The sequence below is a fragment of the Rhagoletis pomonella genome, unplaced genomic scaffold (assembly GCF_013731165.1).
Source record: "Rhagoletis pomonella isolate Grant_MI unplaced genomic scaffold, Rhpom_1.0 Rhpom_scaffold_00006, whole genome shotgun sequence".
Taxonomy (NCBI): domain Eukaryota; kingdom Metazoa; phylum Arthropoda; class Insecta; order Diptera; family Tephritidae; genus Rhagoletis; species Rhagoletis pomonella.
The window spans coordinates 40,030,369-40,042,614 of record NW_023458560.1 but is presented as its reverse complement, the minus strand read 5'-3'; positions in this window follow the sequence as shown (position 1 = coordinate 40,042,614).

The window sequence follows — 12,246 nt, the reverse complement described above, 5'->3', positions numbered from 1 at the left end:
AGCTTTAGTGCGCGTGGTCCCACTATTTGCGTGGTGTGGCACTCAAAGCCTCCACAAATTACTCTTCATTTCACCTACACTTTCAATTAACGCCTCAATGGCTAAATAAAGTATGTAGTTTGTAAGCTCAAGCAATATGGCTTACACACTTTTGTGGTTTTACAAGATGTAGCACATTACTCCTCAGTGATATGCGGGCTCTCATACTATTGCTTCAAATTTTCACTTTCCTCTTCTTGGTTTCAACTGTCTTCTTTATCTTCATGTATAATTTTTCTCAGCCGCCTGTTGGCATTAAAAGTTAAAAGTTCTTTGCATGCCTGAGTGCCAGCGCTATACCTGCTTTGTCTGATAGTTCTCCTTAAAACCCCTTAACTGGTATCCACCTCATTGTGTGTTGGGGCTTGTAAAGTTCACTTGTACCTGTTTGCGTACTTCTGCGCTTTCATAGCAATTCGCTTTGAATGCCGCTGACGCTCGTAAAGTTTGCAAATTTACAACCAACTTTTTGGCGAATTCGGAAATGAATGTGTCTAGAAAGTTTCAACGAGTATAAATAGCTTGGATGTATTATATTTGGTGCGTATTACTTCAGAATTAGCAACACGCTTTGGTGTTTGGCTTGAATTGTGCAAACTATGTTTTGCCGTCAATAATGTATGCTTTTTGGCTATCTTGAATTCAATTCGTAGTTTTAAGAGCTTTGTTGTTAAAACCAAAAACAGAAAAAAACCAAATGCTTAAAAGTAGTCCACCTGGCCACACTACTAAAGTGAAATTACCTTATATGGAGGCATTCTTTTTTATATCGGTGGAACTTCTTAAAAAATGTGATGTCCGATTGCTTTCAAATTTTCAACGATGAATAGATCCCGAGATATAACGATTTGACGAAGTACATGATTGGTCAGTATAACGAAAAAGTCCAAGCTTTGATCGTATCTCCGAAGAAAAAAAATCCTAAAATTCTGATAGCTTATATCATGTAGATATCTTATTACATTAAACGCAATTCTTTTAACGATTTTGATGAAATTTTGTACACAGATAATGTTTTGGATTCTAAGCAGGGTTGCCACTGACGAAAAAAAATATTTACCATCCACTTGAAAAAAATCTACCATATCTGGGAAATATCTACCAATAACTTTTTTATAATTATTTAAATAAAAACTATAGTTTTGTTATTTTTTTATTTATTTTAATTAAAACTATATTTTTTTATTTTTTATTTAGTTATTTCAATAAGAATTAAAATTTTTTTTAAGAACTTTTTATTTAACTAGTTATACGGTATTTGAGTCATATTATTGGCATATTCTCAGTTTCCTTCAACCAAAAGCGGAAGTGATGAAACTAAAGGCAACAATGAGACCTCATTATTTGAAGAACTTCAACTCGAGTTATTATAGACAAATACAGTGACTCAAAAAAGTGATTTGTTTTTAATATTCGCAATATTTTTCGAGCAGAAAATATTTATTGCTTTAACTAAAACCATAAAAATCGAGGATTCAAACTATATAAAGTTCATCAAAAATCTACCAAAATGAGAAAAAAATTTACCTTTTTACCAACCCACATTTTTTCTACCAATTTACGTAAAAATTTACCAAAGTGGCAACCCTGATTCTAAGGTTATCTGAATAGGCACTATCTCCGCGAAGATTCGTATAAGGTTGCCACCTATTCGAAATTAGTTACAAATCAATTAAAACATCATAATATGGGTATCAATTGGAAGGTATTTTAAAGTTCCCTAATTCAAAAATATTTGTAATAGGGTTGCCACCTACATTGAATCGCATATTTATTAAATTTTTTGTTTAGAAAAAAAGGTGGAATATTACTATTCATGGGTACCAAGAAAAGGTTCTTAAACAATGCTTTCCCTATATACAAAATGTTATCCTTTAAGATATGAGTGTAAGGTTGCCACTTATTTTCGATTCAACACAATTTATCTAAAACATCGTAATATGCATATCAAATGAAAGGTATTGTTGCGAACTTTGGTCTGAAAATATTTACCATCAGGGTTGCCACGCTTCTACATATGTAATACAAATTTTATTTTGTTAATTTAAATTGCATTTTTTATGTATACACAGTACATATGTATATGCTCAAGATATGTACCATTCATTCTAGCACATTTCGGAATAGAGTTGCCACCTAAATTTTGGAGTAAGAAATTTACTTAATAGATATCAAAATCCAATTTATTTTTTCAAAAATATTTTTCAAAAGCTATCCAATTCTTGAAAACTTTAAAAAGTATATGCACTCCGGGCTGTATTACTAAACAGTAAACGATAACCGTATAATTTTGTCAATGTCTCAGCTGCATATTAAGAATCTAATTGAACATCCTAGCACTTAAAAACCGTAGCTGAAAAATAGGCGAGGGTACAAGTAAACGGCGTTTTATCGCCAATTACGACGGATATAGGCAGTCCTAGGCGCGACGCAGAGAGGTGCCAACTTTAATTCGTATCGATAATATTCAAGCCAATTACTTTGAGAATATGGCACGGTGTTAGCACGGAAAGTGCAAATAGATCGTCTGTCATACGAATCGCTTGGATAGGAGCCTCTTATTCTACTTCGATTTGGCCAAGTTCAATAAAGAACGCCAGAGGTTTCCCGTCTGTGTCAACTAACGCCAATTGTAAATGCGAAGTGAAGCCAAGTTCTCCTCTAGTTAGTATTTGCATCGCATAGGAAGCCAAGGAGAGGAATTTATCCGAGAACATGTGTAAATATTCCGAAAATTAGAAGAGCATTATGGATTACCGGTTTTGGCTCTTAGATCTAGTTTATAACGATCAATAAAGTTTAGGTACAGCGAATTTTTTACAATACGGGCAACTATTTTTTAAATATTTTATTTTTCTCAAATTTTTTATAAAAATATGGTTAATTCTACAACAAAAACCCCAAAAAGCAAAGTTCCAAACCTTGTGCAAATTTAAAGAAAATTCTGCAAAATTTCATTCAAATATTGCACTTTTTATTTACGCTCTCTAGAAAAAATTTGAGTCTGCGGTTTTTTAGCCCATTCAATTTTAGTATAATAAAGTGCAAGTATGTGGAAGCTAGGACTTACCATTGATTTTTGGGAAATTTTTTTGTTGAAGGTGTCGCACATTTTTTCCATATTTATAAAATAATGTTCGATAATTTTTTTATAGAAAAAAAAATTATACTAAAATTGAGGGGGCGACCAATTCTCTTTGCAATTATTCCGAGGGAATTTGTACGTAAAATTCATATACATGCATATGTAGTGTAGTTAAGCGAACTAAAGGCTATAAAGTATTTGACTAAAATTCTGAAGTACCTCGAAAATTATCACGGTTTGTTTGCGAATAGAAAAATGCACGTTCCTGCCAAGTGCCTTAGATCACCTTTCTGGCACTACTACCTGGTGAAATGAAATATTTTCCATCCATTTACATATTTAATTTGTCTTCTTCCTGGCTGTATCGCCTAACAGAGACGGCTAAAAAGAATCGCTGATGAAACTCTTAATATTTTAATCACTTTTTGATACTAAATTTACATACATTTAGCAGATGGTTCAACGCTCAATTCCGTTTAAATCTAAGCCATATATTTGTGTATCCAATTTATTTTCGATGCCGTTTAAACTGGTATTTTCACTAAACCGCCTCTACACACCCACGTAACTGCCACTACAGGAAGTGATAGCACCAAATATGTACTAGCAAACGGCCATGAAAAAGTGAACTGTAGCCAAGTCTATTTTTGAGCCCATTAAAAAAAAAAGCATTCAACAAATATTGCACACAAGTTAGATTGTGAATAAGGTAAGTCACGTGCATTTCCGATGACTAACACGTGGATATTAGAATGGGTCGTAGATGAAAAAAAGCATAAAGATAAAGATGAAGATAATGATAAAGATAAAATACTAAACAATTTTTATTGAGCTTGAAGTCGTTTTTTGTGAAAAATTATTGTGGAAAAAACGACAGTAATTTATACTTGGTACAATTTACAGCTGTTATTTCGAAAATCACCACATCTCCTCATCAGAATTCTTCATCGAGTTCACTGGGACTCGAACTAGTGCTGTTTGTGTTAGAAAAAGGAAAAAAAAATCAAAAAAGAAGTAGTACTTAAAAATTAAATAAAAAATAATAATTTTTATTTTTTAAACGAAATCTTAAAATTAAAAGAAAATTAAATTAAAAAAAGCTAATAAATAAAATAAGATCCTAAAAATTTAATGAAATAAAAAATATTTTTCTTTTCAAATCAGTAAAGTATAAAAATTTAAAAATGACACAAGAATAAATTTAATTGAAAAAGAAGAAATTTCATTTCTAAAAATTTTATGAAACTAAAAATGTCTTTCATTAATAATAATTATAAGAAAATTTAACTAAAAAAAGAAAAAAGAAATAATGAAAATAAGTCCATAAAATTTAATTTAAATACAACAGTTATATTTTTAACGAAAGAAAAACAAATTTAATTATTAAAAGGAAAAAATAAAATTCGCTCAAATTCTAAAAAAATAAAAAAAAATATTTTTTTTCTTTTTTAAACAATTTGAAGAAAATTAAAACCAAAAAAGTGTATTAAAAGAAAAAAAAAGTTCTAAAAATTAAATGAAATAAAAAAAAAATATAATTTTCCTTTTAAATAAAACAATAAAATGAAATATATTAATTAAAAAAGAAAAAATAATAATTAGAAAAAATAAATTTACAGAAAAAAATAAAAAAAGTTCGCTACCCGAACTCGAACTCCGATCTTTCGCGACTGATGGAGCGACGCGAGCTAAATGTTATACTAGTGCTTTCTTCCAAAAAAGCTGTTAACCAGGAGTGGGGAATGAGAGAGGTTGTGTTCTAAGACATTTGTTCTGGAAAAACAAAAGGCTTTCGAACTATCTTACCTTCTGTCTATCAATTGCCTTACGAACCTGTTATGTTGCTCACCTCAACTCAACTTTATTGAACTCAACTAAACTCATCTCAACCCATCTCACCTCATCTTTCATCAACTCACAACAACTTACCTCAAGTAACCTCAATACACATCATCTCAACTCACCTCAACGCACCTTACTTTAATTCACCTTAAATCACCTCAACTCAACTCACCTTAACGCACTTCACCGCAAGTCACCTCAACTTACGTAAACTCACCTCATAGGGGGGGATTTTGGAGCTCAAAAGGACTTTACAAGGGAATATAGAACCCCTTAAGGCTGGTATAATGACATATTGTTTTCAGATATCGGATATCGAATAAAATGGTATAGTAAAAAAGATTTCGACGTTTTGTAGAAGGATAAAAAATATGTTTTATGGTGCCAAAATCCTCTCACCCTAACCTTTATATACAAGGGTGGACTTTTACATTTTTTTTTACTTTCGTATGGCGAACGACCCGGTATAGGGGCATTCAGCCATCAATACAAGCACGCTCAAATTTATTTTTTTACTCCCACATATTGGTTAAATTCGTGTTCCATTTAGCATGCACGAGTGTATATGTATGTATGTATTTTCGATATTTTGGTTAGTCAAAAGCAAGTTTTTATCAGCCACAAACATTCGCAGCGGATTTGCTGACAGAACTAAGAGCTCAGGATTACTACAAACTTTAGAGGGATGGTCAGGTAAAGACCTATTTAAACGTTGATACATATATGTATGTATGTACATATGTGAGCCCACATGAATCTGTGTAAGCGTTTAGTGTAATTTTAAATGGTTTTCTATGCTGAAACCTTAGCGTGCTATCAGCCCATAACGGAAGTGATTGTAAACGTCCGGAAATGCTGACGAGGTGCAAAAGTAGTCTGGAAAAAAATGTTGGATGTACAAATGTGTATGCATATACAAACGTATGTTTGTTTGTTCCAATAGAAGTACACATTTGTTTTAAAAGATAAAAATGAAATAATTTTACTGATTTTAAATTGCACGTCATTAAAATTTTGTCAAAATTCATCACGAATAATCTAATTTATTAAGACATAATTTAACAGTCCCGCACAAAATTATTGGCCCAGGGAATTTATCAAAATGTATGCAAAATTTGTTTACTTTAATTTTTTACCGCTAATGTGATCAACCGTCCTTCTGGCGGAAGTACAGTTCTTTTTTTTCGCACTTGTTCTTCGTGCTTCGAAGTACAGAAAAATGTACTTCTTTCCGATATTTTGTACTTCAGGAGGGAGATTCTGTAACCAGTTAGCGACAATTTTCGGATCGCTATCGCACTTTTTGACGCTATCATTACACTGTAGCGACGCTAAAGTGACACAAAAGACGCCGAGACACGTGAAATTATTTTTGGGTCGTAGATTTCGGATCTGTAAACCATTTTTCTAGATCAGATAATTTTCCAAAGATATTTTCATTTTAAACTTGCATTGCTAATGAAAAAAATTCAAACTTTTACAAGGAAAAGTTACTCATACGTACGGTGACCATTCGTACCGATTTTGGCGCGACAGAATTTGCGAAAATTGTTCCGCTGAATAATTTTTTTTTTAAAGTCGGCATGTATAAGTCTCCCGATTTTTCATATTTGTACCGATTAAATACCGGTTTTTAGTGTTTTCTTTATTAACTTTTTGAGGACCAATGCTAGGCCACATTCATATTGTGGTTTTAAATCTTATTGTTTAGATTAATTTTTTTTAAGTTTATTTTAATTGATACTTTAGAATGTTGTAAAGGAAAAAAGCTGAACTCGTTACCACAATTATAGAACCACGCGCCTTTGTTTTTGTTCTTGTTTTTGTTTTTATTTTCACCTTTGCCTTTATCCTTTCCTTTACCTATTTACGTACTCACCTTTACTTTCATTCTTGTATTGGACTTTATATAAGTTTTTTCGTTAACCTTTTATTAGCAAGTTTTTGTTAAATTAATACCATTTGCGTACATTTAAGAAGCACTTGATTCCGTCCCAACCATTTCCGTGTGCAACTTCCGTTGCACTATTTCCGTGTGCGATTTAGGTTGAATTTGCAAATTTACTCCCAACCAACCAACCGCCGCTAAAGAAGTTTCACATCAAAAATTATTGTACAATTTTTTTTACTTTTTATTATTATTTATTATTTTTAATTTTATTGTAAAATAAAAAAATAAAAAAAAGATAAAAAAAATGTTATTTCTTAACTTTTTTTCCTGTTAAAATTTAAAAAATGGAATGACCTGATCCAGGAAAACCATATACAGATCCGTAATCTACGACATATTCTTAAGTTCGCGTGTTTCCGCGTTTTACTCTGTCATCTCAGTACTTGAGATTTTCCCTACAGTGTTATTATAACAATTAAGGTCTTTAATATACATATTTGTATTATTTGTGTCTGAATAAAAATCAAATTCTATACATATTTACATACTTCCTCCTCAATCATTACCTGTCTTTTATATCCATTCAGCTAAATTGCTAGCTTCAATTGTTTCTAATTTACCGCATACTCCGAAATTTATTAATAAACAACTAATAACTTCCACGCAAACCAAATTCAAGAAATAAACTACATAAATTCCAAAAAACAAAAAAAAACGAACACCAGCGCTCGACCAATTTAATTACAGCATTGCAAGCGAAACACCAAAAATGTAAACAAGAACAACAACAGCAAAAATTTCAATTCCACCAAATGCTAATTAGAGGCAGTGCGCGTCTACGTTGGCTTCATTACGACGACGCGGAAGTGAGCAGCAGCAGCAGCAGCAGCGCCCAACCGTTGAAAGTGTACGGGCAGTTGCCGTGCAATATGAAGCGTAGTACGACTGGAATTAAATACAACTAAAAACTTGAACAAATTGAAAGCATTTAACGGTTAATTGCGCACAACAGCACCTTAGCTTAGTTCAGCAAGCTGACGTTGCGCACCGCCGCTGCGTAGCTAACGTCGCTTTTCACTTACGGTTTCATTGAAATGTATGTAAATACATTCGACAGACTGAATGCCTTTTCCATTAGAAGCAGTGAGCACAGGAAGCTGTATAGCCTATATTTGGGCGCTCAAGCACATAAACATATCACACTTTGAGGCATGGAGCCTTTAATGAGCGCACCTGCGTTTAGTTAATGATGTACATAACACACATACATATGTACATATGTATCTACATATAAATATGTATGATTCCTTCATGATTTTTGGCGTCGACTTTAGCTTATTGTTTGCTAGCTAGACTACGAAGTAAATGTATGTATGTATGTTAATAACTTTGCATAAAAGCTTTGTCTTGTTTGTAAATATCGTTGTATCGTTAACAAGAAAATGCTCCTCAAAAAATGTACACTCAGCTTGTTTAGCTTATGTATGTTTTGTTTTTAGTTTTTTGTTTTTTGTTTTCCACATTTCGCTTTCAACAAAAGACGAGCCATGAAAAGTCAACAAGGCGCCCTACGGCAGCCAATGCAAATTTAAATAAGCGCACCAGCCACGACTTTGCATACATTTAGGCGTCAGGGCACGGTGTCGTACGGTATGTTTAGGTAATGTTTAGTTTTTTGCCTGCAAAAAAAATGTACGAATTTGTTTGTGCTATGAAATATGTAGATTTACCTAATCGTGTCCTTATTTAAACGTTGGAGTTGGCGATGAGACTGTCGAGCAGTGTATATTTAGGCGCTTTAACCTACTTTTGTAGCGAAAAAAAATAAAGCTACAGAAAAGTATTAGACACTTCCTGTTTAGAAAAACTTTAATGGTATTTAAAAGCTGGACACACAAAATTTTCCGTTCCGAACTAAAATATTGGTAGTTTAAAATTTGGACTTACATTTTGGGTAATTTATAAATAGCATATTTTTTATTAGTTACACACTGTAATTTTTTTATTCACAGTTTTTATATTACGAAAACTTTATGTTCGGCTTTTATGTTACCACAAGTTCATGTCAAGCTTTAAAATGGCCAGAAATTTCTATCGAAATTTTAAATATTCTAAATTTATATCGAAATTTTAAATATTCTAAAATTGTGCCCACTTTTTTGACGACCCAAAATTTATGTTCACATTTTATTTTTACTTATAAATTTAAGTTTTCAAATTACCAGAAGTTTATGTGAAGTTTTCAAATGTCCAAAAATTATGAAAATTTTTTTATTTTGTGTCCACTTTTTAATAGCTAAAAAATTTTGTCCAGTTTTTAATTTACAAAGAATATATGTATGTAAATTTTGTATACGTATAACCTAAATCTAGGTCCACTTATCAAATGACCGGAAAAAGTACTCCAGAAGAGATTAAAAAATGATTTGCGAATTAAAGCTGCTGATATCTTAGCGATACCAATTGAGATTTGTACTTTGCATTGATTGATACAAAGACGACCTAAAGACTCCAGAGCGCATAGGAGCAGGAATCTGTGGCAACAGAACATAGTTTTCGATGTCTATGGGGTACTCCTCTAGCATTTTTTTTACCGAAGCCTACGTCATCCACCTGTTTGCGGTGATTACCTTGCGAATAAAATAATGTAAAGACCAGGGGATTTGTATGCACTGAGCGTTGAAATGGCCTACCGTAACGTTTAATTGTTGACGATTCTGCCCGCTAGGCTTCCTGTCCGCACTGCATAGTATTCTTGTTAGTACTTGGGCATTTTTCCTCAGGTATACCAGTGTAGGTCCCGACAAGTTTTTTCGAAGTGCATAGCCTGTTCCAATGATCCATTTTGAGGGCCTTCGTAGGCGTTGAGCAGCCGACAGGTCTTTTGGTGAAGTTTGCTAAGATTATTGAGGGTTCTTATTCTACTTCCAGATCATGCGTAGATAAATATCAGTCACAGACAAATTCCCCTCGTGGGGACTTCTGTAAATCTAGTTAGTCTCATTTAGGACACTTCTGTATTTCAAAGCTAATATGTTGATGATTTGACATAGATAGCTGTTATACTCCCTTTGAGTTGGCACATTTGTCCCGTTATACCAACTCTGAAACGGGAAAAATGTATATTATTTTCTTTCACAATGGCCGCTCTGATTCTACAGTGTTTGGTATAGCAGATTGACCTACCATCGCATTCGCTGAAGCCTTTGATAGCCTCACAAAATACCCAGGGTTCTTGGATGAATGCCACGTCCAAGAGCTCCCCGCTAAACCGCCTGCACAAAACGCTCGTGGCCGCTTTGGCGTGATGCCGGTTCGCTAGTAGGCACTAGATGTGTCTGGGTTGATTATTTGGAGGCTTTCCATTACCCTTTTGCTTAGCTTTTAGGGCACGTTTGGCCGTTTTTCTGTCCCTGCTATTACTCCACAATGTTTTTTTCCTTCCTTTATTGCCACCCACGTCTCTACCTTAGGTGTAACCTTAGTGGAGGTCTGAACCACTGGTGCCCTAAGTAAGCCAGGGGTGGTGGAGAGGCCGTAAACCCTGACTGCGTGCCATCTCTTGAGTAGTTTTGCCTCTCTCTAGGCTTATTTGCCGGAGACTTGCTCATCCCCTGACCTCTGCAATTTGGGAACATCCTTTAAGAAACAGGGACGCAGGCCATGAACTACGGATGCGCACCTTTCCGTTGCTCTACCTATCCGCGAATCCGAGTTCTGAGCCTCGACAAGGCTAAATATCATTTCAACGGAGGGGAAAGCTGGTTCCACATAGTCCGTTGGTTTGGGCACTTCGGTTAGGCCAGCAACCTATATCCCCGCACCTTTGTATGCCCGTAAGGTGCGAGCTACGTTTCGTAGCTAAGTCTTAACAGGCAAAAGTAATCCAACGAGGGCAGAAAGTACAGCAGCGGAATTTGGGATTAGTGGAGCCCTTTCGCTGTTGTCTCACCACATCGGAGATAGATGCTTGTACCGCTTACAGTTGCTGCAAAGACAAGTGGCACTATTCTCAAACAAGTTAGCGACAAATATCGTATTGCTATGTTAACCTTGCACCATTCATAACATACGTCGGCCACTTGTGATAGCGATCCGAAAATGATCGTTAACCCGTTTGAGAATAGCCCCACAGAGCGTGTTGGGGCAATCGTTCGGCAAAAGTGCCACCCTATTACCATTGCCAGCGACCGTCCGATTTTGTGTGTCCTTTTTGACGTTTGAGAAAGAAAAACACGGATGCCTTCCCAGCCATAGCTTAATTAGGCCAAAATAGATCGATGACATGTTCAACACTTCTTTGGAGTTGTAAAGGAAATATACCATCATCAACTAATAATCAGCGTTCCAGCTGCTATATGTATGTATGTTATTATTCAAATTTAATATCGCCTTCAGCTGTAAATATGTAAATGGAAACCTTTCACCTTCAACCAATATTCCTGTCTGCCAATAAAGATTGCATGTAGATATGTATGTAAGTATGAGTGTTTAAAATCGTTTCTTCTTTCGTTTCAGTTTTCTTTTAATCGCTGAAAATGCTTAAATTTCATACTCACTGCTTAAAAATTCTCCGGAAGCACGTCTACAAACATAGTACATACCTACGTACGTAAACGTGCATGTAGAAACCTCAGAGGATTTAAGGCGATATCCTTGAAAGTGAAATGAAATATCAGCTGCATTCGGTCAGGGTCGTTTTTGGTAGAGAAAACAAATACCTATACACAAAAATGTACATTCATACATACACACACACATATGTACATAGAAATGCGTATGCAGTAGGGGCAAACACAACTAGCAACAATAGAGGGAATACATTTAGCAGCAAATATTTGGTTTAATTGCAGAGGGGCAAAGCAAAAGCAAAAGCAAAAACAAAACAAACTATTATTGCGGGGGAGCATGCAAGGCCAATATTTTGCAAAATAGTAAAATAACAAAACATTAAATTGCAGTGTGTAAAAGTGCAGCGCGCACACATACACACACACACTCAAACACAAACATTTAATACTGCACGCACACACTCGCAGCGAAGAAAACTGGTGTTGTTTTCCATGTATAAATATTTAAATATTTTAAAGACGCACACACACACACACACCCACGCAAATATAGTACCTACAAAAATGCTCGTTTGCTACATTGTACTGCAGTTGCTACATTTGCTGCACGACCAGCTGGCTGCGGCGGCAACTGACTTGAGGCAATTGCAACCGAATACTTACATACAAACGAATGCTGTTGCATGCCACCGCACCACACTTTCCTGCCATGGATACTAAAACTTTCACTTTTATGCATCAGCAATATTTCAAATCTGAATTTTTTATGCAGCAACAATAATGTTTAAGTGAGCGTATGACACAGCAACTAAATGAAT